This window comes from Herpailurus yagouaroundi, unplaced genomic scaffold (genome assembly GCF_014898765.1).
Source record: "Herpailurus yagouaroundi ecotype Mexico unplaced genomic scaffold, PumYag 160, whole genome shotgun sequence".
NCBI classification, from domain to species: domain Eukaryota; kingdom Metazoa; phylum Chordata; class Mammalia; order Carnivora; family Felidae; genus Herpailurus; species Herpailurus yagouaroundi.
This window is the reverse complement of record NW_024412401.1, coordinates 31,875,646-31,898,823: the sequence shown is the minus strand read 5'-3', so window position 1 is coordinate 31,898,823 and position 23,178 is coordinate 31,875,646. Positions and strand designations below refer to the sequence as shown.

The following is a 23,178-nucleotide window of genomic DNA, read 5'->3' as shown; positions in this document are numbered from 1 at the left end:
GATAAACTCTTAATCCCCATCACTTATTTCACCCATCCCTCTACGTGCCTCCCCTCAGGTAACCATCTGTCTGTTTTCTGTAGTGATTCTGATTTTTAGTTTGTTCCTTTTTTTCCCCTTGTTTTGTTTCTTAAATCCCACATATGAGTAAAATCATATGGTATTTGTCTTTCTCTGATTTATTTCACTTAGCGTTATACCATCTAGATCCATCCATTTTGTTACAAATGGCAGGATTTCATTCTTTTTATGGCTGAGTAATATTCCATTATATATATATGTATATGTATTTTATATATATATATATAATACATATATACATATTATGTATATATATATATTTCTATGTGTCACATCTTCTTTATGTACCTATCAATGGATGCTTGCGTTGTTTCCATAATTTCGACACTTGGGTTGTTCCCATAATTTGACTATTGTAAATAATGCTGCAATAAACATAGGAGAATGTGAACACATTTTAAAACCCTGCTGTTTTCCAATGGTACATTATATTGAGGCCATCTTTTTTCTGTGCTATTGAATACTCTCCAGCAATCTGTTTTTGGTGACTGAGTTGTATTCCATCATAATATAATGTTGTACTTTGTTATATTATTGTCATGCAATATATAATCTGGTTTTATAATTTCTTTAACAACCCCAGCATACTTATTTTTAGAAGTAGAAAAATCTAGTATCTCATTGGCTTCTGGTACATATTCAGTTTCGTATTTTCACTCCACCATCAAATACCTTAACTTAGATTTTGCCAAATCGCGTACTTCCTAGCCTAGTAAACAATTGTTTTATTTCTTTAAAAAAATTTTTTTAATGTTTATTTTTGAGAGAGAGACACGGTGTGAGTGGGGAGGGGCAGAGAGAGAGAGGGAGACACAGAATCCAAAGCAGGCTCCAGGCTCTGAACTGTCAGGACAGAGCCTAACATGGGGCTCAAACTCATGAACCATGAGATCATGACCTGAGTCGAAATCTTATGCTTAACCAACTGATCCACTCAGGTGCCCCTAGTAAACAATTATTTTAAATTCAGCAAAAATAAGGAGGCCACCAAGCTCTTTAGGTTTCTGAAATTGCGGCCTCTGTTCATGGTATCTCTTTCCCTGTTTCTGTTACTTCCTAATCCCCTGTTATTCTGATTTTGCCCTCCTTTGAATTCTTTTAACTCCTTCCTCTTCCTTCAACATGGAGTTTGTTTTATTTATTTTTTAAAATATTTATTTATTTTGAGAGAAAGTGTGCGAATGCATGTGAGCAGGGGAGGGGCAGAGAGAGAGGGAGAGAGAGAGTCCAAAGCAGGCTTCGTGCTAACAGTGCAGAGCCTGACATGGGGCTCGATTATATGACCTCAGATCGTGATCTGAGCCAAAATCAAGTCAGATGCTTAATTGACTGAGCCACCCAGGCACCCCATGGAGTTTGTTTCCTTGGATTTTCCCTTCTTTAAATTCTTTTTTTTTTTTAATGTTTCTTTTTATTTTTGAGAGACACAGAGAGAGAGAGAGAGAGAGAGAGAGCGAGTGAGCATGAGTGGGGGAGGGGCAGAGAGAGAGAGAGAGAGAGGGAGACACAGAATCTGAAGCAGGCTCCAGGCTCTGAGCTGTCAACACAGAGCCCAACATGAGACTTGAACACATGGACTGCGAGATCATGACCTGAGGCAAAGTTGGAGGCTTAACCAGAGCCACCCAGGCACCCCTGGATTTTTCCTTCTTAATGCTCACTGTAGAAAAATTCAGATATTGTACATAAGACTCATAGGCCTTACATTTGTATATTTACATCTGTAAATATACATTTACTTGCATATCAAGGGTGGAACCATCTGGTGAGAAATTCATATATACCAAGTTTATCCCACTGATGTATAAAAGCAGAATGCCAGTTTTTGGATTTACCCGTTGAGCAATGGAGTTGACCTTTGGTCTGAAATGCTCTACCATGACTAACACATTCCCTTACTGAAGGAAGACCTTCAAAGAAAGCTGAATCATAAGGAGAAGTTTGCCTTTAAGAATGAAATCAGAGGAAGGGGTTTCAAATTGATTAGACATGTAGAATGTTCGGTGATATCAGGCTAAGGCAGACTTATGTATGCATCATTATAATTAAGGTTAGATGTGGGGTTAGAGTTAGGCCGAGGGACAGTAATTGTGACCCTGAGAAATTCATCAAGGGAATGAGTGCTGCCTTCAAGTGCCTCTTGTGTTAAATCCGTCTGCCTTCCTGTGCATGGTCCATCTTTTATCAGAAACTTCTGCATTGACCACCTGCTTCCTTCTTCACTCTCTCTCCTTCCTCCTGGTCATCCATGACTCCTGCTTTCTTGGCTCTCCTCCTATGTCTAATTGTTTTTCCTCCATCTTCTTTCCATGCTGACTCTTAGTTCTTGCATCTCTGGAATAACATGTATACAAATTTTCTCCTGGGCACTGGGGTAGTCATTCATGTGGCTCTGCTGTTAACACTCTTCCCCTTCCAGACACACAGTTGAACGACACGTTCTGCCTTCTTTGTTGTTAGGTGGAGCTGTGTGACGAGTTCTGGCCTTAATATTACGTGCAGGAGCAATATCTGTCACTTCTGGGGTAGAGCGTTTAATTATGACTCTAACTTTATCCTCTAATTACGCGAATTCCAAATTTACTGAAACAAACTTAATTGATCACCTGAGCACAGGTCCCAGTTTTCTAGTTCCCTTGCAATTGATTGTCCTGTGTTCAAACCCATTCAGCATGTCTGCCGTTGGAGGCACCCTGGCATCCTTAATTCCCATGACTCTGGGGATTCTGAGCATGAACTGGTTTGCTTCTGGTAGACTCCTCCTCCTGTGCCCCCTTTCCTTCCTTTCCTTGGATTTCCATTCCCAAAATACTGTGACTGTTTACAATCTGCTATCATCTCCTTTTTTCTTCCCTTGTGGGTTCATATTTTATTTTCTCTCATGTTTTATTGTTATTTTAGAAGAGTTTGGGAAGGGAAAGACAAATTTGCATGTATAATCTTTCATGTTTACCAGAAATCCATTCACTTAATCTTTCTTCCAGTTTTTAACACGTCTCACAGAGAAATTCTGAATGTGTCTTGAACCCGACAGGGACTTGATACAAATCAAAGCAGTTATAATATGATAAGGTAGCTTCCCTGACCCAAAGGGGAAAAGGGGCAGGGGTTAAAATTACCCTGCATGGATGAATCGCTGGATTCTACTCCTGAAATCGTTATTGCACTATATGCTAAGTAACTTGGATGTAAATTAAAAATAATAAAGAAATAAATAAAATGTTTAAACTTAAAAAAATTATAATCTAGTGTGTTCAGAGGATGTTCTTAGAAAAATGGTGCCATGAATAAATAAGTTTGGGGAAAAAAATACCCTGCCTGAAGATTTCTGAAAACAGCAGATAATACAATATTTCATCCAAATTTCTATTCCTACATTCATTCAAAACCTGGTGAGCATCACACTCAGATTTAGGTGCTGGGATGTGGATAAAATGATTAGAAATCTTAGAGTCTCTCCTGGTGAATTTCTTTTGTGTTTCTTCATATGCTACATGGTAGTTCAATCACTAACATAAGTTGACCTTTTGTTATAAGCTGGAGGGACAGAGAAGAGTGACTGTCTTTTTATAGAGAGAAAACAGCTGTGCCATCATCCCATTTGCCAGGAGAGAGGAAAAATTGTCAGGGGTTCCTGTTTGTCATTGGCAAGAACAGTGAGGTGCTGGGGCAACACAGTTTATTCCAGAGGTACAGACTCCTCTGTCAATCCCCAAGAATTACCTTTATCCACAAAGACCCTGATGGAGGGTCTGAAATTCCTCTTTTGACCAGCCGAAGCATGGCCTTTTACACAGAACATTTCACGATGCCAACAGATAGTTTCCAGAGAGGAATTGGGAATTAAGTTGAGCTCTAGTTGCGGATGATTCTTTTTCATGCCTAGCTACCCAAACAAAGAGAGTAAGCCAGAAGCCAAATCCGCAAGTGAACACACACAATGGAATTGGTGCATGGGAATGTACAGGGCTCTGCCCGATTGAACTGTTGCCAGAGCACCAGGGGGCGATTTCTATCCGCCTCCCGCCTCCCCGGCTTGTATTTTGGCAGCTCTCTCTTCCCTACCCCCTCCGTCCCCTTCCCCGTGTCCTCAGATCCATTTGCACTGTTGTTTGGAAGGGGCCCAACTCACACAGATTGGCAGCACTGTAATTGGTGTTTTACTTACCTCTGCCTCTCTTCTCTCTGCGTTTGATCATTCTGATAATGACAGCTTATTTTCTCTCTCTCTCTTTACCATCGGAAAACAAAAAGGAAACTCTTGAAAGAGTTGTGGAGTTATATTTGAGTTTTCCGATGTACTGCTATGGGAATAAAATTCATATTTTTAAAATGTCTTGCCCTTCTGTGTCCCTCTTCCTCACCGCTCACCCAAACAGCCCTGACGGGAAACAGTCATGTTGAGAATTGATTTTCCCCTCAGAAGGTGTTGTGACTATAGTGGCGACATCCTTGAGTGTTGGCATGTCAAAATGTTGATGTTCTCATTGAAGACCTTCATCGTTTCATCATCAAGGATACTTTCATTTGCTAGATTCTGTTTGTTTATGTGCATTTTATTTCAAATGATATTTCTTGGGATAATATTTACAAGGGCTCAGGGCTCCTGGAATGAAAAGTGTTATATAAGCTGAAATGCTTACCCCTGGCAAAAGGTAATCTCCATTGCACACACCGCCTGGTTGTAACAGCTCACCTTTACACAGTGTTTCTAGTTCAGAAAGAATTTTCACGTGTACTGTTTCATGTAATCCCCCGATAGCACTGTGAAGAGCACATAAGGGACAGTGTGGCTCCAGGAATCATCCCACCTTGCCATGCCACCAGGCACACGTGCTTTCTGTACCTGGTGTCCTGCTAACTTTTCACAGGTGTTATTGTGCAGCTCTCTAGAAGCTATGTCCCAGGCGGTTTTGTCTTGGAGATGAGTCAGGTTTACAGAAGCACAAATAAGTACAAAATAATTAGAGGGATTCTTTTATTTTCTCAAGTCTCCTGAAGAGAAAGACTGGGCAAGTAATTAATTACAGGATCTCTTTGGCAGGCTAGGGGAGAGGGGAAATCTGTGGACGCTGTAAAATTAATAAACTGATTCCATCTCAACCATCTAAACATTTCAATTAAGGATACATATAATTAGGGCAAGAGCTAGAATACAAAACGAGTGTATCATGTGATTTACCATAGATCAAGATGCCATTTCTTGTGAGTGACAGTAATGTGCTGTTAAGCCAGTGGCAAAGAAAAAACAAAAACAAAAAACAAAAAAGAAAGCTGTCTATTTTCTGGGACATACACAGCCTTTGAACTGAGATTTTATAAGACAACATTTCAAGGTAGTAAACAATTGTTCTAGAAGAGGATTCTTTTAGAAGAGAAGACCAAGCAATACTGTAATAATTGTGGGTGTGGTTTGATTCCTTCGGAGGGCTTGCCTAGAAGTCCAGTTCTTGAAGGAATGTCTTAAATACAAAGCTGTTTAATGAACACTACCATAGTTGGCCATATAATGGTGTAGGGAAAATACAGGCTTTTGAGCAGCACACAGGACAAGTGTCCAACACTTGCTGGACAAGCTGGAACTGAACTTGACTTCTGGATCCTCCATGTGCTGTTATGCAACCTTGGGCAGACCTTTTTTCTATGAGCCTCAGTGTCTCCATGTGAATATCTGTGGATTAAAAATACCTCCTTCACAGCATACTTGCGGGGATCAAGTGGGATAAAACGTGCAGCCTGCCTGGCATGTAGAAGCAGCTCCACAAATGGTGGCTGTTCTTACTGTGGCTTGATGTTACTCCCCTTCCCCATGGACCCCAAACACCTGAGCATCAGAGACTCAGTTCAGCTCCTTTTTCTGCTCCCTTGAAGCCCCAAGTTACAAAGGCTCTCAGAAATTTGGCTGCAGTCGGTCTTTATTCGTCACAGCCTTGCTTCCAGCTCACATCCTGATTGATAAATTGGCTCTACTGGACGAGGCTTAGAAAGGACTGTTTAAAAAGCCCAGTGTTTTGGCTGATCACACGACGGCTGACAACTTGGTCCAGAATCTGGTTTGTGTGAATGATTGTAAGAAGGAATCAACTTTTCATTTCTCATGTAACAAAGGAGGAAGGATTATAGCTTTATCTGTTACACACTGTAAATCACTTAAATGCCTCTTACCTACGTGTTCTGGAATCATATTTAAGGAATGTGGGAGCAATGAATGTACTTCCCAGAATATGAAGTGAGAATCACACTCATCCTGCATTCTCTTTCCATTATACTTACCATGGATCTCTGGTGAGAGGGGACCCATCTCTAGAGGAGGCAACTGGCCATCCTCCTTTTGCAGACAGGGCATTTCATATAGATAGACTCAGAAGAATGAGCTCCAATAGACTTGAGAGTGAACTAATATATTGGTTGAGGACTTCTTGTTGGAAAACTGAAATCTGAACAAATCATGCTCAGGCAATATAGGAAATTTATTGGCTCACATGACTTGGAAATTTAGGGATGCTGCTGGCTTCAGTTGCCAGGTTATCAATCCTAATGGAAAAGAGGTATTCCGATTACTCTAGCAGCAAACTCCTAGGGAGGACTCCACTCAGACTTGCATTGCTGGACTAGCAAAAAAACGTGCACTATTGGGTATCCTATTTTCTATTCGCTGCAAAACCATGTGCTAACTGATACTACTTCTGTTTTGTTTTCTGCCTTTCTCTTTCTTGCCCACCTTTTTTTTTTTGGTGGCCTGGGTGTATATATTTAAATATCCTTAAATATATGTTTCCTGTTTCTATTTCACTCAAGCCAGCTCTGCTTATATCACCTGTTCATCTTGGAACCATCCACCATGAGCCAAGAAATAAGCATATTGATTAGTCATTGGTCAACGTGACCACTGTTGAGTTGGGAGGAGGGTGGCATCATTATTCACAGTTCCATCAGGACCACATGAACTGGGATCTTGAGGGTAGACAAACAAGTTACCCATCCGCTACACCTGTCCCTGTGTTGTACCTTTTCTGTTAAGAGATGTGATTGTTGTGACTACGTAGATTCCCTCTGGCTCCAGTTCAGTCCCTTGCCTCTTCTGCCAGTGGGTCTGAATCTTTTCATGATTTTCATTCAATAAAGGCCCTTAAAAGTTCTTAAGATGTTGGGGCGCCTGGGTGGCTCACCGGTTAAGCGTCCGACTTTGGCTCAGGTCATGATCTCACTCACAGTCTGTGGGTTTGAGCCCCGCATCGGGCTCTGTGCTGACAGCTCAGAGCCTGAAGCCTGCTTCCGATTCTGTGTCTCCCTCTCTCTCGGGCCCTCCCCTGCTCATGTTCTGTCTCTCTCTGTCGCAAAAATAAATAAAAACATTTAAAAAAAAATTTTTTTTTAAAGTTCTTAAGATGTTGCATTATTTCATAGCCTTTATAAACTTAGCCCTAAGAAAAACAGTTCCCATTTCCATTAAGTTTTCCCAGGTAAAGTTTCTAAATCTTTTATCATCTTCATAGATATGAGAGACAGTGTTTTATTTCTTTCTTGCCTTTTTCTAGTTCAGGATTCCAAATGAAGCCTATGTGAAAGGTATAGCATAGGGTATTGGTAAAAGAATATGCATTTCTGGATTAGCTGGCTTGTGTTCAAATCCCACTTCAACCACTAGACCAGCATTGGTTAGGGAAGTGCAAATAACTTTTTTTTCATTTATCGTATTGGCAAACATTTTAAATATTGATGAAATACACACCTATTTCCCGCCCGCCCCCCCCCCCCCGCCCTTCTCTTCCATGGCAACAATACCACATACATTTTGCCTTGGGCCCCATCTGAATCCATATCTACTCCTGGACTGCTCGGTTATATGACTGAATAAGTTCACTTTTTCAGTTTAAGCCATTTGGGGTCAGTTGTCTATTACTTGAAATTGAATTCCAATTCACATAATTGACAATTTCCCTTTCTTATAAAGGTACCCCTTTCTTATGAAGGTATGGGGAAAGTATGAGCCAGGCACTTGGTAGCAGATGGACACTATCAGACCCCTTCCTGCAACACCAGTTACAGCACTAGGGACTGTAGCTTTTTCCAGGAAGCTTCCTGTATTAAGTCCCTTGTGGAGACTGTGGAAGTCTCCCCACATTGAATGCTGCCTGCTGAATGGGACTTAATGTAGGGCAGAGTGGATGTGAGCAGTGCAAGAGATGTACAATATCAGACACTTGGTATGAACCACTTACCATCCTCACATCTTCTCAGCCCCCTTTTTACTCCAGCCCCTGCTGCAACAGCTAGCTTTGTGCAAACATATTCTGACAGCGCCTCACTTCATCTGCATCATGGCCTTCTGCCCTGGGACTTCTTTAATGCTGTGTTGTGAGATGGCTATGGAGACCCACTCAGGCATGCACAACCTAAAAGGGCAGGGGAGTTAAAGCCCAATGGGGCATCCCTTTTCTAATGGGGGATGAGAGCTGGTGGATAATGGAGACATATTATATATATGGCTCCTTAAAAGGTCTTAGTGGGTCGAGCCCTAGTAACCCAGCAGTGACCAACTGGATAATATACTCCTGTGCTGCCATTTCCTCTTGGCCTACTTTCCTGGATCACTTCCCAAATAAACTGCTTATACACAAGCCCTTGTCTCGGGCTCGATTTTTGAAGGAGAATCTATAATCACTGCAATCCTAATGAGATCCTCAAATTTATCTCAAGTTTCCTCAAGTCTTGTATAAATAGGTATCATGGAGCTCAGTGTGGGCAATAACCAAAGAATTCTGGCTCTTGTCCCAAACTGAAGGAGCCTATGAAACTGATCTCAATTTCTTTCTCTCTGGCTTATACAGTCCATGTCCACCAACAGAAAAGCCCTTCAGTGGTCATGTCTCGGCACTATCGCTGATGGCAGGGCTTTGGGTGACAACACTGTTGTCTGTGGTCTCTAAGTGATACCCAAGATGCAGACCCAGACTCTCTAGCTTCTAAGTGGCTCTGTAATTCCTTGAATCTTCTCTGTGTTGGATCCATACGGCGATGGAGAGAAGATCCCTCTTCCTCGCTGGGTTACACTTAATTCCCCAGGTCCAGGACACTGGGAGCAATATCCCCCCATCTCCTTTTAGTCCTGCCTGCAGCCCAGAGAGCTCAGACCTAGTTCATGGGCTGGCCCAGCAAGTGATACACAAGGGAGATCACAAATCCTTCGTTTCGTCTTTATCTCTCCTGGACACTTTTCAGACCTTCTCCCACTAGCTTCCTTCCAAATAGTCCTGTAATTCAGAAAGCCCTTTCCTCACTGCTCCTCAGTTATGGCCTATCCCTTTGTTTGTCAGGAAGGTCTGAAACTCAGCATGAATATATCTGAGGTTCATAGGGAGTCCTGCCACTTTTCCTCCCACAATATTATCCTGAGAAAGCAAACTTCATAACTAAAACACCAGTGTTTAAATAGAGTAGAATGTCAACAAAATCCTTCTTACTGTTTACTACGATTTTAAATGTGGCTTATGAATTTCCAGGCCTCCCCAGCCTCTGATTACCAAATAAGGCCTTATTTCCCTTTGTGATCTAAAGTAAAATGATCATGGGGTGCCTAGGTGGCCCACTTGGCTCAGGTCATGATCTCTTAGTTTGTGGGTTCAAACCCTGCATCAGGCTCTGTGCTGACAGTTCAGAGCCTGGAGCCTGCTTCAGATTCTTGTGTGTGTCTCTCTCTCTGCTCCTCCCCTGCTTGCACTCTGTGTCTCTCTCTGAAAAAATAAACATTAAAATTTTTTTTAAATAAAAATAAAAATAAATTAAAAAAATAAAATTATCTCCTCTCAGACTTCTAAAATGAAAACTTAAAAATAAGGTAAAATTATCATATGTCCCCATCCTTTGAAGACCCTTCCTCTGCTGAGTCTTTGTCACCAGCTGAACTCTGAGTCAAGAGAATACTCACATGCTCTATAGATCTGTTCTGCTGGTCACATTTGTCAACCATTCTCCCCCAAAGTAACCTGTTTCTGAGGGTCCCTCATGCTTCACATAGATTTGCAATTATGGAAGGGCCCTATGAACTGGATGGATTTAATCAATTGGTAATCACAGCTCTCAGGGCTTTTTTTTTTTCTTAAGTTTATATATTTATTTTAAGAGAGAGAGAGAGAGAGAGAGCACGAGTAGGAGAGGGGCAGAGAGAGAGGGAGAGAGATAGTCCCAAGCAGGCTCCACACTATCTGTGCAGAACCTGATGGGAGGCTCAGTCTCACGAACTGTGAGATCATGACCTGAGCCGTAATCAAGAGTCAGACACTTAACCATCTGAGCCACGAAGGCACCCCTTTTGGGGGTTTTGTTTTGTTTTTTAAAGTTGCTTCAAAATTTTTTTTAATGTTTATTCATTTTTGAGAGACAGAGTCAATTAGGAGTGGGGCAGAGAGAGTGGGAGACACAGAATTCGAAGAAGGCTCCAGGCTCTGAGCTGTCAGCACAGAGGGCTTGAACCCACAAGCTGTGAGATCATGACCTGAGTTGAAGTTGGGCACTCAAATGACTAAACCACCCAGGCGCCCCCCCCCCCCGGCCGTTTTTTTTTTTTTAAAGATAACACTAGTCAGGGGCACCTGGGTGGCTCAGTCGGTTGAGCGTCCAACTTCGGATCAGATCATGATCTCACAGTTTGTGGGTTCGAGCCCCACATCAGGCTCCATGCCGACCGCTTGCTCAGAGCCTGGAGCCTGCTTCAGATTCTGTGTCTCCTTCTCTCTTTGCCCCTCCCCCGCTCATGCTTTGTCTCACTCTGTTTCTCAAAAATAAATAAATGTAAAAAAAAAATTTTTTTAGGGGCGCCTGGGTGGCGCAGTCGGTTAAGCGTCCGACTTCAGCCAGGTCACGATCTCGCGGTCCGTGAGTTCGAGCCCCGCATCAGGCTCTGGGCTGATGGCTCAGAACCTGGAGCCTGTTTCCAATTCTGTGTCTCCCTCTCTCTCTGCCCCTCCCCCGTTCATGCTCTGTCTCTCTCTGTCCCAAAAATAAATAAACGTTGAAAAAAAAATTAAAAAAAAATTTTTTTTTAAAAGATAACACTAGTCAGACAAAGAAGTTTGAGGTGGGTAACAGTTTGCTACTCCACATAACCTTGCTACCATATTATAATGGAACAAGTCTCAGCCCAGATTCTGCCACACAAGCAGACATTTGCTAAACACACATTCACTAGCAGGCAGGCACAAAACAGGTCACGGCTATCTATTCTGGAAGCTTGATGAAGTCACAGCCTCTGTCTGGCCTTTTGGATGGTCTGATGAACACCTTGCATGAACTTCTGTTCACTGGAGACAAAAGCCAAGACTGCAGAGGCAGGATTCTGTCACCCTTTCAGTCAATATCAGACAACAAGGATATTCCACATCGATGGCCACACACTGGAGTGCATGCCTTTTAGCAATCAAGTGTCCCTAGTGTAGTTACTGGGCTGTCTGGATTCTGATAGCCGCGCAAGGGTGGAGATATTTTATCCAGCCTACATATTAAGAATACATGTTTCCACATTCCTGGAAATAGCTTTATTACAAATGTTTTTTTTTAACTTTTAAAAACCTTTTTTAAATTGAAATATATTTGACAAAAAATACTTTTCATTAATGAGAGCCCATTTCTGACATTTGTAATGCTGATCAACAGGACACCATTTTGCAAAATAAAAACCCATTTTTGACATTCCATGTGCAAATTAGCAAAGCTTTGACTATTGAGGTACAGATGGCAAACGCATTGGTGGATCGAGTGCACATCAGAATGCCAGCTGACTGCCCCAGCTACTCCCAGGGCAAAAGCTAAAACTAACTGGTTGTGTTGATGTGTTTTAAAGCAAATTGTTGTCATCTCTGTAGGTCCCTGAACCTCAAAGTCTAAGGCCCCAAATCTCTTGGATTCCACAGATTGATCACTGGACCCATATAAAGCAATCACAATAGTTGGAAGTTTTTCAAACTGCAAATCATGAGCCATTAAAAGGTCATAATATGAATTCAGTGGAACACGGCCAACCTTAAAACAGAGACATAGAATATATAGAAATGTCAGCATTAAACACAAGGGTAAGTATTGTTTCTGAAACTCTATGTTAAATATTTGTGGTATGTGTTTACTGGTAAACTCTGTAAAGTGTACAATATCTTTTAAAATTTAAAATGTCTTGTGTATATGTGTATGTGTGTGGGTGGTTGCTTTTTTTTTTTCTTTTTCTTTTTCTTTCTTTCTTTCTTTTTTTTTTTTTTACGGTGTTGAAAACACTCAAATAGTTGAAAATACGTTTCACAAAGTTGGTGTCATTTACTCTTTAAATACTATGTATACCAGTGGTCCTGGTCTAGATTCACATTTAGGCAAAACATTTCTCACCCTCTTCAAGGGCATGGTTCTGGCGGAAGGTACCCCACTTACATCACTGGGCAGAGCACTTGGCATCTTGCTCTGCAGCATCAGCATTGAGATTTATGGTGACCTCACTGCTATCGACAAGGACAGTGGGTGGGTACTTGCTTCGTGTTTATATAACTACAGGGCCAATCCTGGAAAACTTCCAAAGACAAAAGGACTCTGTTCCAAAGACTCTGAGAGCTTTCTCAACTTCCCCAAACTAAAAGTTGCCAGTAACCTCCCAATGGCAGTTCCAGGAAAAGAAAGAAAGAAAGAAAAAGAAAGAAAGAAAGAAAGAAAGAAAGAAAGAAAGAAAGAAAGAAAGGGGGGAGGGAGGGAGGAAGGAAGGAAGGAAGGAAGAAGAGAAAGAAAAGAGAAGAAAAGAAGTTCTGCTTTTACCAGGTACCAGCATCATACCTGCTTCACAAATAGTTTGTATTCTAGACACATACCCTGAGCCAGATGTTTTCTTTTATATCAAATAAATTGAAAAGAACGGTTGAAGCTTTTCTGACGATTGCATTGCCTCTTCAGCGTGCATACAGTGACTTGTATAGAGGGAAAAATCTGCTGAGGGGATGCAGCCAAGTTCTGTCAAGTGTTTTTAAGAACTTTCTTACTGAAAGGTAGCACTACCCCAGGAGCGATTTTTAACTTCCAACAGCATTTTTATTAGCTAAGTCATCAATGCTCCAGGATCCTGCATAAGAATTGAAAATGGAGTTTGCAGAGATGAATAATGTCTACATGATTCTTTGAACTTAAGCTCAAACACAGTTTTTGTTTAGTAATATGATAGAAATTTATAGTTTGGGTTTCTAGTATGTGTATATAAACAGTTGAACTTTATGTGTTAAAAGCCACAAACTGGAAACTGGAAAGCCAGTTTGTCCTACCAACAGGACAGTCCAATGGAAGGATACAAGGTTGGTTTACCGGAGAGAAAAACATGCATGATAACGAGTGGAAACTGCCGAAGGTAGCTCACCAAGGATGATGGCACCGAGTCGGATCACCCCGGGAAACTGGAAGGAAAGGACTTTGTGTTGCCTGGGGCACAAGTCTGAGAGTAAAATGATCTGGAGGCCTGGGTTGAGGTATACGCAAAGGCACTTGTCTGAGAGAAGCAGAAATAATGCCATTTGTGGTGAGGGAACCGTGAAGAGTGACCCAGGAAGTGACTCAGAGGGTAGTGGGGATGAATCACGTCAGGTTGTGGTTCCAGAACCAAGGAGAGAGCCTGAAAGCACAAATGAAACACATCATGCTGAGGGCAGCTGGCGGATGATGGGAGTCCTCCTTCAGCTACTTGGTGCTGCATGAGAAATAACCTATTGAAAAAGCTCCATCTCTTGTTCCAGCAAAGTAGTCCAATTCTTTTCCGTGACCAGGTAGTGCTACCTGGGCAAGTGTCCGGGCCCCCAAAGCGGGCAGGCTCCCTGTTAACGCAGAGCCCGTGTATCTGCTGCCTGGGTGGCAGCAGACTTCTGCCCCTTCATAAACATCAAGACAAAATAATGGGATGTTTAGTCTGAGTAATACATTAAGGAAATCAATTAAGCTCACATGCAACTTTCTAAGATTTTAATTACAGTACTTAGGGTACCACACTCGAGCAGTTTGTCAGGAACATAATTTGTTAATGAATAACAACTGACAGTGAATTAGTCAGGATTGTAATTAGCTCTTGCTAGCCATCCATTGGAACCCTGATCAAAAGCCAGTCAGCGAAAGAGGGCTAACTCAGCTGTAAACGATAACCTCGACGGCTCTATCTGGGCCATCTCCTTGATGCCCATGTGCTCTGAGAAGCCTAAAACCATGTGCACTTTTTAACTCAAGTGTGGTCTGGGGAGCAGCACCTGCCTTCCCCTAGAAACCTGTCAGGAATGCAGACTCTCAAGTTCCACCCCAGACCTGTGAAGTCTACATTTTAAGATGCCTAGTGTCTTAGAAGCGTATTGAAGTTTGAGAAACACTGTGGGAGTAGACAGAGCACAGGTTCCAAATGTAACAGATCTTACTGCAACTCCTGACACCCTCACTTGCTCACTAGAGATGTGTCCTGGGGCAATTGCTAAGTCATTTTGAGCCTCACTGTCCTTATCTGTAAGTTGGATCGACTACTTCCTATACTGTAGGATTGTTTACTGACTGGCAATAGCATGTGAATGTGCCTAGCACAGATATGAACAATGATAATATAGGGGAAACTCAGCAAGACTTTGTCTGAACCCCTTCACTTCTCCAGTCTTCCCATTCCACAATAGGGTAAGACTAGGAGAAATAAGATAAAATGTTACAACTGAGTTAAAAGAGTAGAGAGAATATTTAAAGAAAAAAAAATTTTAATGTTTATTTATTTTTGAGAGACAGAGACAGAGCACGAGCAGGGGAGGGACAGAGAGAGAGAGGGGGAGACACAGAATCCGAAGCAGGCTCCAGGCTCTGAGCTGTCAGCACAGAGCCCAATGCGGGGCTCAAACCCACAAACTAAGAGATCATGACCTGAGCTAAAGTCAGACGCTTAACCGACTGAGCCACCCAGGGGCCCCAAGAGAATATTTTTTAAATAAAATAATGAAAATAGTGAAATTAGCCAAAGAGTATACTAAAATTAGATTATATTGTTTTTGCTTTAAGTGGCCAAATAACCAAATAAGAAAATGTGGCTTGCTAATATCAAACAACTTGGAGACTGCAGAGCCCAGATTTTTCTAGGTCTTGCCAGAGGAGGGAGGATCCTGAGGAATGAGGTAGCCATGAGCAATCCTCCCAAGATGGGATTCATGCAACAATCTTGAGAACTGAGATCCATAATTGAAGATCAAATTTTTTAGGAAACATTCTTCACACACTACATAATGAGTATGCTTTTGATACAGCATGCAAACTGAAAAATATGTACATTGAAGCAATATTCTCATAAGAAAGTTTCTCTCGAAGCTTCCACACCTAACTCAAGATAGTGTTGGAAAGAAGCCTTCCCTAAGCTATTAGATCATGTGCTCAAGTGTAAGGGACTACTGTTGCATCATGGCACTGACAGAAAATGGTTGTATTTTTACAGCACGTTGTGGGTAGACCGAAGGGATTCTCGGAGCATCTATATAGGACAAGGTGAACAAAATCTTTTTTTTGGCATCATGTAATTACAAGGAAAATTAAATGTTGAGAAAGATGACAGTAAGTTTACGTAAAATATTCAAATTGAGTATTATTAATTTTTTTTAATGTGTATTTATTACTTTTAGTGAGAGAGCACAAGCAAGGGAAGGACAGAGAGAGAGGGTGAGAAAGAATCCCCAGCAGGCTCCGTGGTCAGCATGGAGACTGACACGGGGCTCAATCCCACGACCGTGAGATCATGACCTGAGCCAAAATCAAGAGTCAGACACTTAACCAACTGAGCCACCAAGGATTGTTAATTTTTTTAGTGAGAAAATGATTTTGCTTGTGGAAAGTTTTACAACCAGGTTTGATACTTAAAATAGCTATACTCAATTCCAGATCAAAAGTCTTTAATAATGATCTCAATATTTGGAGTCACATCCAACAAATCGTTGCCAAGACCACTGTCAAGGACCTTTTCCCTGTTTTTCTCCAGGAGTTTTAAAGTTTGGGGGAAGCCTTGAATCCATATCAAGTTAGTTTTGTGAGTGGTATAAGATAGGGGTCCAGTTTCATCCATCTTCCTGTGATTATCCAGTTTTCCCAGCACTATTCATTGAAGAGATTATCCTCTCCCCATTTAGTGTTCTTGGCTCCCTTGTCAAATGTTAGTTGATCATATATGTGAAGGTTTATTTCCGGGCTCTTGAATCTGTTTTGGTTGGTTTGTATGTCTAATTTTATGCAAGAACCGTACTGTTTTGATTGCCGTACCTTTGTAAGGTAGTTGGAAACCAGGAAGTATAGTGTGGAAGTTTAGGAGACATTGACTTCTCAACCCTGACGTACTCTTCCTTGGATGGTACCTGTTTACTTGGGTCTCTAGGAAATTTCACCTGCTCCCCAAACCTCTATGCTCTATATTGTTGTTCCCATCACACCATATGGGAATTTTTCTATATGCCTGTAGGCACCGTGAGGTCAGGGTTAGTCTTATTAATTGGTAAATCCATAACGTGAAGTATTTGAAGAGTAACAGGTGCCAATGAATTAGTTCCATCACCGCATAATCCATAGACTTCGCTGGGCATACTTCCAGCTGTTCCTGATCAGTCTTGTGAGAAGAACTCTGGTTCTTTGAACAGACTGATTATCCTTTCTTTGCTATAAGCTGCAGTCCTAGGTTTGTCTCTCCAATTCCAAAAACATTTCAATTTTTAAAACTGTACTGAAAAGAGGAAGAAAATGACTTTCCAAGGTCAGTTCTTCGGGCTGGTGTCTCAACCGGAAAAGAAATAGGCAAGTTGTGATATATCATATGAAACTCTGTCCATAAAATCAAGCCATCCTATTTTTTATACTTCTACCTCATTCAATGCCATTGTTTTCTTTGGAGGAGTAGAATATTTGTTATTCAGACTCTGGGCAGAGGAGTGAAATGGCCTGGATTTGGAGATAAGAGGTGGTTCGCTGCTGTTCAGCTGCCACGCTCAGCATCTAACAAATGTGTGTTTAAGTGAAAACAGCGTAGGCCCATTGCTGCCTCTGTTCTCAAAGAGAACTATTTATTTTGAGCCATAGCTTTTCCTGTCTTTAGTGCTATTTTTGAAAAACTGTGTATGTGTTCATCTTACTATGTGCTTCTCCCCTCCCTCCAGCCCCAGCCTCTGCCCCAGGAGAGCCTTATAACCACTCATGAGGTTCTCTTGACCCTGGGCTCTCCTGCCATCCTTTTCGGGTCAACCCCACACCACATTTTACCAAAAGTCTACTCTGGCCTCCTTGTCAGGAGCTCCCATGGCACACTGAACAAGGACCAGGTACTTGAGCATGCCCAGAGGGGGGTTCTCCACATTTTGTTCTTTCCTGTTGTGTTCTTTCTGCTCAGCCCATTCATCAACAGCTGCTTTGTGATCATGTCTTCTCATTTTCTTTCTTTTTTTTTTTTTTTAAGTTTACTTATTTATTTTGAGAGAGAGAGAAAAAGGTAGAACATATGGCAAGGGAGAGGAAGAGAGACAGAATCCCAGACAGGCTTCATTCTGTCAGTGCAGAGCCTGATGCAGGGCTTGAACCCACACATTGCAAGATCATGACCTGAGCTGAAGTCAGATGCTCAACTGACTGAGCCACCCAGCCACCCCCTCCCTTTTTCTAGAGCACCCTGTTTCCTGCCTTGGAATGTGTCTTCTCTCTGGTTCCCCATGCTCTACTGTCATCCTTCAAATTACAGAACTGGCATTACCTTTTCCTTGAAGATTTTTGTACTCTTTCTTGCTGAAAGTGAGATGTCTCTCATTACAGCATTGTTGAAAGAATTGAGTAAGATTATGCGTAGAAGCAGAGAGAAGAATGGTGGTTGCCAGAGGCTGAGGGGAGGGGGAAATAGGGAGCTGCTGTTCAGCGGGCAAAAAGGTTCATTTATGAAAGATGAACGAGTTCTAGAGATCTGATGTACAATGTTGTGCCTACCAACAATACTCTATTGTGCTCTTAAAGATTTATTTAGAGGCTAGATTTTGTGTTAAATGTTGTTACCGCAATAAAATGAAAAGGCCATGCATGTGAATATACAAAGTGAAGTGCTTTGCGTGTATTAGACACAGTATTTCTTTTCCTTTGTATTTTTAATTCTTTGATTTCCAAGGTCTTTACCCATTTTCTTTTGGGACAGCAAAGTTATTTCTATTTACTTTGTATTCTAGTGGTTTGTGTGCATATCTTAATTGTTATACATCACAGTGAGAAAAGGGGTCATAGATTTCAATGTCTAACATCTGGTTTTGAGACCTACCTCCAACATTCAATAGCTGTGGTCTTTCCTATTGTTCTTTCTTATTGTGTTCTTTCCACTCAGCCAGTTTCATCAACAGCTGCTTTGTGATCATGTCCTTCCTTTTCCTTGAGTAGGTTGCTCAATTTCTTTAAGAATCAGTTCTATTATCTGTTAAGCGTGAAAAAAAAAAGAAAGAAAAATAACAACTATCTCTCTGGTCCTGTGGATTGATTAAATGTTAGCGGATGTGTGAAAATGTCTAGCATGCTGCCAGATACATGGTAGGGTCTCAGATTCCTACCATGGTTTCCTTTCTCCTTTGAGGGCAGTGGTTATAACGTCTACATATTTATAACCCTATGGCACAGAGCATGGAACCTTGTGCATAGTTGTGGCTCAGTAAATATTTCCTGAATAAATGAATGAAAGAAGGAGTGGAAGGAAGGAAGGAAAGAAGGTTAAAGACAAAACAGAAGGACTAGCTCTCTTAGTCTTCTTCATAATGCAAAAGTTATAAGGGGTTTCAGCACAAAGACAAGTATCTCCAAAGAGAACAGGACTATTTCCTCTTTTTTCTAACCCCGTGCGACATCTTTAGCAGCAGCTGCAACCTTGAAATTTGGAAGGGAGAGCTGTTCAAAGCTCCTAACTTCTGGAAATCAGTAGTTGATATACCAGCAATGCACCCCTGTTAAAGAAAAAATTATTGTAGCACTTGTGAAAATGGTAAGGAAGACTTTTTTCAAGACTATTACAGGAAGGGTCAGCTCTATTGCAATAAAGGAAAAAGATCAAGCTGAACTCTGACTATAGCAAGGACAAATGGGATTTATAGCTGATGAGCAGAATGAAGGGGTCAATGGATAAAAAAATTACTAAGGAGAGACATCAAGGGTAGGGGGATTCTTGCCAAACAAGCCCAATAGAATTTTTGCTAAAGGAAGGTCAAGGACTTAGGCATCAAAGGTGGGGATTGAGGAATTTGATCAAATATTAAGGTTGGGGGGGAGGGGTGTTCTCACTAGACTAACAGCAGGATTCTTGATAAAACTAAGCTAGGCAGGCTGAGGACAGGATGCAGGCCAAGGTCAAGGCCTGGTCGTTAAAAAGGCTCTGAGAAGCCTGTTAAGGTTTGGTCAGGGAGAGAGTATTTGTCACCTCTGTCTCATCACACAGGGCAGAGGCCCCGAAAGAGTCCTGCTGAAAGCCATGGGGCTAATCTAACAGGGAAGGCAGAGGTGGGGCAGTTGTCTGCCCTAAAAGTCAGAAGGATTTGGCCCAGTGTCATAAACATTCCTGTCTCTGGATTTTCATTTGTAAAAGGGACATGACACCACCTCTTCTCCCAACTACCTTGGTGTGTGTATTTGTTTCCTGTGGCCACTGTGATAAATTACCACAGCCGTGGTGGTTTAAAATAACAGAAATGTACTTTTGCACAGTTCTGTAGGCCAGAAGTCTGAGATCTCTGCCGCTCAGTCAAAATCAAAGCCTCCATAGAGCTGTACTCCTTTTGAAGATCCTTGGGGAGAATATGTTCCCTGCCTCTTCTAACATCTGGTGGCTGCTGACATTCCTTGTCTTGGGCCACATCACTCCAATCTCTGCCTCCATCTTTTTTTTTTTTTAATTTTTTTTATGTCTATTTATTTTTGAGAGAGAGAGAGAGAGAGAGAGAGAGAGAAGAGAGAGCAAGTGGGGGGAGGGGCAGAGAGAGAGGGAGACACAGAATCTGAAGCAGGCTCCAGGCTCTGAGCTGTCAGCACAGAGCCCGACGTGGGGCTTGAACTCACGAACCGTGAGATCATGACCTGAGCCGAAGTTGGACACTTAACCAACTGAGCAACCCAGGCACCCCTCTGCCTCCATCGTTGGCCTTCTTTTCTTCTGTCTGTTTTTAATTTTCCTCTCCATCTTTCTTATATAAATACATATTACGTTAGTCTGCTTGGGCTTCCATAACAAAATACCACAGCTTGTGTGGCTTAAACAACAGAAAATTTATTTCTCACAATTGTGGAGGCTGGGAAGGTGAAGATCAAAGTGCTAGCCAATTTGATTTCTGGTTAGAGTTCCCTTCCTGGCTGGAAGACAGCTGCCTTCTTTCTGTGTCCTCAGATGGTGTGTGTATGTTGGGTTCAGGGCAAGGAGGGAGGGACACAAAGAGAGAGAGAGAGAGAGAGAGAGAGAGAGAGGGAAAGAAAGAGAGAAAGAAAAACCTCTTCCTCTTCTTATAAAGCCACCAGCCCTCTCAGATTAGGGCTCCACCCTCATGACCTTAATTACTTCAGAGCGCCTGGGTGGCTCAGTGGGTTAAGTGTCCGACTTCGGCTCAGGTCATGATGTCATGGTTCATGAGTTCAAGCCCCGTGTAGGGCTTTGTGCTGACAGCTCAGAGCCTACAGCCTGCTTCAGATTCTGTGTCTCCCTCTCTCTCTTTGCCCCTCCCCCACTCACGCTCTGTCTCTGTCTCTCAAAAATAAATAAAAACATTTAAAAAAAGTTTAACCTTAATTACTTCTCAAAGCCCTATCTTTAAGTACAGTTACATTGGGGATTAGGGCTTCAGTGTTTGAATTTGAGGGGTACACAATTCAGGCCATAACACATGTGATTGCATTTGACGCACCTAGATAATCCAAGATAATCTACCCATCTCAAGAATCTTAATCTAATCACATTTGTAGAGACTCTTTTTCAGAATAAGGTAGTATTTACAGGTACCTAAGTACCTGTAGTACTTAGTACTTAGGTAGTATTTACAGGTTCCTAAGCCCATAGGATCCCATATCTTTGGAACCCATATCTTTGGGGGACCATTATTCAGCCTACTACCAGCCAGCCAAATGGGACATAAGAGTCTGATTTATAAAACACTTGGAGGTTCTTGATGGTATTAATCAAATCCAGAATTTTATAGAATTATTCACAGTAAAATGGTCCTCAAGTTTGATCTACAGTTTTGTTGCTTTGAACTTTGTTGGTGTGGGTAGTGACTGGGAACCTTTACTTGGCCTGTTAGTCCTTTCCAGCTGGATGTTTAACAAGTATCAAATTTAGGGGCTCAGTTGGTTAAGTGTCCAATTTCAGCTCAGATCATGATCTCATGGTTCGTGAACTCAAGCCCCATGTCGGGCTCTGCGCTGACAGCTCAGAGCCTGGAGCCTGCTCCAGATTCTGTGTCCCTCTCTCTGGGCCCGGCCCCCCCGCCGAGATCCATGATCTCTCTCTCTCTCTCTCTCTCTCTCTCTCTCTCTCTCTCTCTCAAAAATAAACATTAAACAAAAAAAGTTAAAAAAATATAAGTATCAAATTTAACAGAATTGTTGTTTTCTTGCCATCAGACTTATTCCTTCCCTGTTCCTCCATGTCAGTAAATGGCAGTGCATCCATCCAACAGCTCAAGCCAAAACCTAGGAGCACTCAATTCCTCTTGTTTCCCTGCCCTTTAAATCCCATTGTGATCTTTAGCAAACATACAGCATGGGACCCACCAATCAGAACAAAGTTGAGCTGTCGAGTTGTCTAGTGGGGTCCCTACCATGTCAAACATTGATATTTTACTTTTTCATTTTAGAGGAAGTTTGGGTATATTGGGGTGTTGGAATGGGGCCACCACTTCGGAGCTCTTGGCTATGACTATTTACCAACTTGTATAGAAATATTTCAGTATTTTGGCCATTGTGAGGGCTCTTCAGGGATGTACCAGCTAAATAGCAGCCCTGCCCACATCCAACTTATCAAGTTGCCTTAATGTCCAAAAGATAGCTCAAGTTCAGCTACTTCTGTCCACCTCAGTGGCTACTGCTCTAGAACTGGTCACCATCATCTCCTGCCTATACTTCTGCACTAAGCTTCTAGGGTTTCCCTGCTCCCAAGCACACACCTCTATACTCCCTTTTCCAAACAATAGCCAGAGTGATCTTTGAAATATACAAATTATATTATGTAATTCTGCTGAAAACGAATTCCATTATACATAGTATAGAATGCAAACTTCTTTTTTTTTTATTTAAAAAAAATTTTTTTTTCGACGTTTATTTATTTTTGGGACAGAGAGAGACAGAGCATGAACGGGGGAGGGGCAGAGAGAGAGGGAGACACAGAATCGGAAACAGGCTCCAGGCTCTGGGCCATCAGCTCAGAGCCCGACGCGGGGCTCGAACTCACAGACCGCAAGATCGTGACCTGGCTGAAGTCGGAGGCTTAACCGACTGCGCCACCCAGGTGCCCCTAGAATGCAAACTTCTTATCCTGACCTACAAGAGGCCACACTATTTGGCCTTAGGTCTCTGCTCTGACCTCATTTTCTCTACTTTCTTTCACTTTCCCAGTAGCCTTCTTTCTATATAATTTTTTCCTTCCTCTCCTCCCAACCTTGGCATTAGAGGTTCTGTCTTGAATGCTGTTCCTGACTAGATCTTTGCATGGCTGTTTCCTCATCTAGTGCCCAAGTCAAGAATCAAGTGTCACCCTCTTGCATTTGTTATAATAAGTTTAGATTTGTGCAATATCTTTTGCTTATTCACTCAAACTTGTATTGGGTTTTATTATTATGAACTTGGCACTCAGCTAGGAACCAAGGATACACAGATGAAGAAGACCAGGTTGTTCTTCTCTGGGGCCTCAGTTGAGTAAGAGAGCCAGAAAAGTAATTTCAAAGACTTAAGATATTTATGGAACAGTGCAAAAATGAACTGTAATGGAAGTCTTATGGGAGCACAGGGAAGGACATAACTATTAATAACTGTGCCTGGGGGAATCCAGGAAGGATTTTGAGAGTAACCGGCTTTACCTGGATAATTACAGTGGAGGATCCT

General features: G+C 41.9%; 1 long non-coding RNA gene across 3 annotated transcripts in view; it reads left to right on the top strand.

Moving 5' to 3' along the window:
- Nucleotides 1-23,178, top strand: part of LOC121034794 (uncharacterized) — a 205,745-nt gene that overhangs the window by 32,455 nt on the left and 150,112 nt on the right. The window contains exons 3-4 of one of the 3 annotated variants that reach the window (XR_005792616.1): nt 11,991-12,149; nt 12,464-12,724. This is a non-coding gene — a long non-coding RNA (uncharacterized LOC121034794). Of the gene's footprint in view, nt 1-11,990; nt 12,725-23,178 lie in introns of those variants that run through there. The other 2 variants (XR_005792617.1, XR_005792615.1) reach the window with 2 other exon arrangements.